Here is a 6,042-nt window from a genome sequence, read left to right as displayed (position 1 = left end):
TAAGAAGATCGCCGAGTGTTTTGGCCCTTTGGCCCATTTTAAAAATCGAAGTACATAACAGGGCATGCTCCCAAAACATGGTTGCATAAATCGTGGTAAAAGTTTATTGAATACATGAATAGAAATCATGTTTAAAATTACAAGCGTATTAATTACAAAAGTATATTACAAACGTATCGTTTTTTATATGTATCCGTGACGAATGGAATTTCCACAATTCGAACGAACCCAAATGTCCCTTTGATTCGCAGATTTGTCCTAGGCAAGCACTCATGTACAAGTCCCCTAGAAAGGTGCAGCTAGGAGAAGCTACACTCTGCATTCTTTGTGATCCATGGATGCGACATCACTTCCTCCAGGCTTGCCCTTTTTTTCGGCTCGTTCCACAGCAGCCTAGAAGTGAGATCCTTGGCTTCATTGGAGACATGAGCAGGGAACTGGAGGTCCAGACGTCGGATCCGGTCATAGGTAGTTCTTGCGGAGATCGATTCAAAAGGAGGTTTTCCGACTAGGAACCCATAGATCACAACACTTAGAGCGCAGAGATCCACTTTTTCGTCATAGACGCTGTTCTCAAGCATTTCGAGCGGCAAGGAATCCATGGTACCGCACAGAGTTTCACGCCTTTAAGACGGAGCATGGACGGACCAGCCAAAGTCTGCTGACTTGAGCACACCGTTGTAACCTACCAGGATATTCTCTGGATTTATGTCACGGTGCATGACTTTCTCGGTGTGGAAGGACTGGAGTGCCTTCCAAACTTGGTGGATATAAGTCGCGAATTTTTTGCTGTCAAACATTTGTCCTTTCGTGAGCTCCTTGTATAGATCTCCTTTGGGTGTGCAACCTAGAATAAGGTAAACCGTGGAAGTAACCATACAGTCTCAGGATATGATGATGTCTGAGGTATAGCTGAATTTCGATCTCACTTTGAAGCTGGTGCTCAACATTGTTGCTCTTCAACTGGGACTTGAACATAACCTTCAGTGCAATGACGTATTTGCTATTCTCTTATGCCAGGTATACGTTTCCGAATGTTCGTTTGGGTAAGGGTCGTCCAATCTTGAATTCGTCGAGGCTCCATTACAAGATCGTTTTTTTTTTGTAGTAGTCGGAATCGGTGCTTGCCGTCCTCTGTATGGCGTCAGCAGCCCTTGCATTCTGTGGCTGGTTTTCCTTGTCGGCCATTGCAAAGCAAGGAACTGGACTCAGGGAAATTAATACACGTCGATGAAAGACTTCAAGCACAAGAGACTACTGACGCCTGATGACAGTAAGCTAAAAGCGCATTGCACTGCACTCATCACACCTGGCCTGCTGGCACCAGTTGTGGAGGGCGGTGTAGAGGTAGGCCAGGCAGCCGTCGCTCACCCGGTGGTCTGGGAGCACCCCGGACCGCAGCATGAGGAACAGCAGCAGCAGGTGGCCGAGCACCAGGCCCGCCACGTCGTGCCACACTGCCACCAGCACTGAGATGGCCATCTGCATGCCCTGGGCTTCCGCCAAAAGCAGGTGCAAGATGCGCAGCTTCTCGAGATGAGTCAGGATGCGCATGCCCGTCGTAGCAGTCAAGCAGCGGCCCAGAATGTTCTGCAGCAGTGCCACGTCTGGGAGCGCGCGATGAAAAAAGCGTCACGAGCCGTGTGAAAAAAAGGCTCGGGCTTCGGGTTGCTGTTGTTGGGCCGGCGTTATTGCGACAGGGGTAGAAATAACGAAAATCCAAGCCAAATCTTTATTGCGACCCGGTCGCAGGGTTGCCAGATCGCTCCGACCTCAGGTCGCCAAATTGACCTGCATAGTAGCGCAAACGTAGCCAAAAGCGAAATTGTTGAGTAGCCAAAAGTAGCCAAAAATATTTGTTTTGTGACATTTCTTAGGCATACTAAATAAATTTTTGCAAAAATATTTATATATTAGATTTTTTTCCCGCACATGATGTCTGAGGTGGTCCACACACTGATCTCCACTAGGGGAGCTGGATTAGCTGGATGCCGCTAAAGTCCCTTTATGAGCTTTTCTAAAAAAAGCCGCATTCCCGCTTTCCGAGACGAGCGCGAGTGAAGCCACCGGAAGTTCGATGGCTTGTCCCGGAAGTCGGGTGTCTGCTGTGTATTTCAATGCAAAAAGTCGCGTCTTTTGCCCTTTCGTTCTCAGTTTTTTGCGCTGTTCTCGTATAATATCTGCTGTTATATGAAAGAAACAAGCAAGCCGAACGCGAGTAATGTGAGTATTGTGTGCAGAACCCTGTAATTTCAGAGAAACCGAAGAAAACAGGCATGCAGGTCTCACCCTACCGCGGCAAAGGAGTACGTGCATTAAACACTATGTTCTTGTCTTGTTCTTGTCTTCCGAGCGTGACGGAGAAGGAGTGGAATGACGATGAGGCTAGGTCATCTTAAAACCGAATTTTCGTGCAGCAAAGAAAAAGCGCAGCGCGAGAGGAACGACTGACAAGAAAGACGAATGCTGCAGTGCGTGTGAGAAGCGCTGTTATAAGTCAACTGCACCAAGCATCATGAATAAAAGCCCATTCAGACTTAACTTGCTACAATACGAAACAGTACATGACACACTCCGTCGAAAAAGCAATACCATAGCTTTTGGAGGCGCTAATGTCATCCAACCGAACACCGTCGACACCTCACAAGATAGTAGCCTAGCCCTCGCTCCGGTTCGGTCTAAACATAATCGGTAAAATGGTCGCTGCAAAGTAAGCTGCCTGGTGAATGTTTCAACCTATTCTTTCTTATATTTATCTCCCATTGATAGCATAACTTGGGCTTGAGCTTGGGAACAAGCACCACAGCAAAGAGCAGAGTTGGCGAAGCTAGGCAAACGAGACGACACCGAGGCGAGTAGACGAGGCTCCATGCTTGCTGCGTGTAGCGACGTCCTGTCGTCTACTAGTGTCGTCCCATTGTGATGCAATGGACCCTTATTTTTGAAACGTCTTTCCCGAAGACTTCGCTGGTCTCCTCGCTCAGTTGACGGCGCAACAGGTAGGCATTGGCATGTAAAAAGACGAGAACGACGAAAAGACGAAATGCTTAGTGGGAAAACAGAACTGGAACTGAAAAACCGTGCTGAGGTCCGATTTCATGCGCTGCCAAAGGCTGACTTCCGGGACAAGGCCGCTTACTTCCGGTGGCTTCACTTTCGGGCGCCCGATGCGGCATCCAGCTCCCCTAGTGGAGATCAGTGGAACCACACCACTGATCTCCACTAATGCCGCATCGGGCGCCCGAAAGTAAAGGCACCGGAAGTAAGCGGCCTTGTCCCGGAAGTCAGCCTTTGGCAGAGACAAAGAAAAGCGTGGCCAATGCTCAGCAGCATGTGACTCAAATGAAGGAGCAAAACAGTGCACTGAGCGAAGAAGCACTCGAGGCAAAAATACAGTCACTCCCGAAGAAGCAGTATAGTTAGCTGTGAGAGCTTGTTTCCTGGCCGCAAGACGAAAGCCTCTGAGAGGCATGCCTTATGAAGATGCCTGGATTGTGGAATGTTGCTAATGAGAATGCGGAGCCCAATGCTCTACGAGCACCTTCGGAAGCAGAGAATTATGATTCTGCCTGGACGAAAATGCTTGCAAAAATATCTGAAACGGTTTAAAGGTGTGGGGCTTCAAATTTAACTACCATAAAGTTCTTGATTTCAGGGTTTCAATTTCCAGTGCAACGAACATCTCGCACGTTCCTTTAGTGCGCAGTTCATTGCTTAACCTTTTTGTGAATCTTTATTTCCACTTCAAGTATGGTCGAATCAAGGCTATGTGGTAAGCGGCTTTGGACTTTCTGAAATAATTTTGCTCTCGAGAGCTAGTAAGTAAAAAGAATCGGTTGCATGGTGAGTATCGAGTTTTTTGCGGGCGAAGGCAAACTGCTAGAATACGTCAAAAAATTGATCTATATCTGGTATTGCAAAATGTGCGCACTGTCAGCGAGCTCGCATAGTTCTTATATAAGAGAACATTTTTTTTAAGAACGCTCGAAATACAAAAAAATATAGTTTGCTTCGCTCTGCTCCGCGCGCGCGTATTGAACGCAGATGCACCCACCTAAAAAAAGCCCATGAAGGCTCCCTACACCCACCCGAACAACAGCGCACCAAGCGGGCGCCGCCGGAAATCATCAACATCGGGACCCTCGCCAAGCCCGCCCTTGCCACACTAGCCAGTATTCTAGGCACTATAGTGTGTGTGGAGGAAAGAAAAAAAAGAGTAGAGGCCCTTCTCACACAACACCATGGGAGAAAGGTGTGGAGGAAATCACGTGGTTTTTCCACGATCAGGAGCAATCAGGAGGCCGTCTTGTCCGGGCAGCTTAGCAACGGCGTCGTAGTTGCTGCTTGCAAACCGGGCGGTAGCAGGCGGCCGCGGTGTAGCATTTGCGGTGTGGCGTACTTCTCTCAACTGCTCGACTTTGTTTTTGACCGTGCTCACACGCTGACGTTGGCGCCGATCACTCATATCTCAGGTGGAATTCGCTGCAAAACTCTCGTTATTGCGTGCATTGATTTCAACGTGCTCGGCGACCACGATCGCACGGGCATTTCGTCTACTGCGCAACTGCTAGGAACCGTCGGGAGACCACCGCTGATCACTGAGGAGCACTCGCGCTGTTCGTTCACCAGTGATTCAATACGCCGTGCGCTAGAGAGGCCGTCGGCGTATTGTGCGGACGTTTCGCGTCCCGCGCGTGCAGTGTGCGTGTGCCATTCGGCCTCCCGTTTCCATCGGCAGTGAAACCGTTGCTATTAGGCGTGTTCTTGCAACGCTCCAGTGATCGTCACTGGTGTTAGTGTAACTGTCATTTTCGTTTTTATTGCGTAAGCAATATTACGACAGGTTTCAGCCCGTGGCGTCGGGGCGGCCGCGAGGCACGTTTTACCTTGAAGGGCGGCGCGAGGAGCGGCGCACTACAGCTGTAGCCGCGCTGCTGCTGAGTGGAGGCGCTGCCCTCGCCGCGCTCTCGCACATGGTGCTCTCGCCAGCTGCGGAATGTGGAGAGGAGGCTGGAGAATGGGGTGGGTGGGGGGGGGGGGTATAAAATGCGTTCGCTCGCTTGCCGGCACCCCGACGCCAGGGTTGTCCAAGGGACACCCCCCCCCCCCCCCCCCCCGCTCCTGCCGGACAAGGGACTTGCAAGACGGGAGAGGTCCCTCCTGCTCCGGCTCCGTGTGGGCTGCGCCTGGACCGGGGCAAGACTGTTCCGCAAGGGCCTGCCTACCTGTGCAGACTGCCCCCGCTGTGGTCACCCGGAGGAGACAATAGAACACCTCCTGTGCGGTTGTCCTGCCCTGGCCGCACAACAGGCTAGGCTCTCAGCTGGCTACCGGGCACTGGGTCTCCCAGCTGACACGTCAAGTGCCCTGCTCTTCCCGTCCGGACCCAACACCAGCAAGGCCCTTCGGTCCCTCCTTGCCTTCCTGGAGGACACGGGCTTGGACAGCTATTGCTAGTCCTTGGCGGCTGATGACAGCGACGGCGCCTCTAAAGACGCTCTTCTTTCCCTTCCCTTTACTTCTTTCTTATCCCCTCTACCTATCCTCCTCCCTATCTGCACGCCGGCAGTGGTGGTGGCGATAACTCGCCAGTCACAGGCCCGTGCTAGTTTCCTTTCCTCTTCCTTCATGCACTTACTACTTACTACTACCGGCTCCGTCGTTATGCCGCCTGATAAACAGAAAGGAAGGCTACGTCGGCTTGACGAAGCCAGGAAACGACAACGGGCTTGGGAGTGAAGAACGCGAACAGCGCCTTGCTAAGCGGCGCGCTCAGGACGCTGCTAGATGGGCGCACCGCGCATCTATCGAAACCGAATCGTCTACAACCGGTGATGATCCCGAATGGAACGCTATGGATGCTTACGCAACCTACCAGGTTTAACCAAAGCTAAACCCCAGCAAATTTTTCGCGATTGCGCTTGTGTGAGCGGCGGGGGCCATGACATGGGCGGAGCGCGATATTATAAAGGAAGCAGCTGCGCTCACTTTGCTCTTAGTATACTGCATAAACTTTGTTATACGCCCGTTTCAAGCGTGTAA

General features: G+C 51.1%; 1 pseudogene; it reads right to left on the bottom strand.

Annotated features, from left to right (window-relative positions):
• Window positions 1-299: 299 nt before the first annotated feature.
• LOC149357253 (aurora kinase A-B pseudogene) lies at window positions 300-1,207 on the bottom strand (annotated as a pseudogene).
• Between the last annotated feature and the right edge of the window lie 4,835 nt (window positions 1,208-6,042).

The sequence above is a fragment of the Amblyomma mixtum genome, chromosome 3, assembly GCF_055824585.1.
Source record: "Amblyomma mixtum isolate Tamu chromosome 3, ASM5582458v1, whole genome shotgun sequence".
Classification (NCBI taxonomy): domain Eukaryota; kingdom Metazoa; phylum Arthropoda; class Arachnida; order Ixodida; family Ixodidae; genus Amblyomma; species Amblyomma mixtum.
Note: the sequence above shows the minus strand (reverse complement) of the source record. Positions and strands in the feature narration are given on the sequence as shown.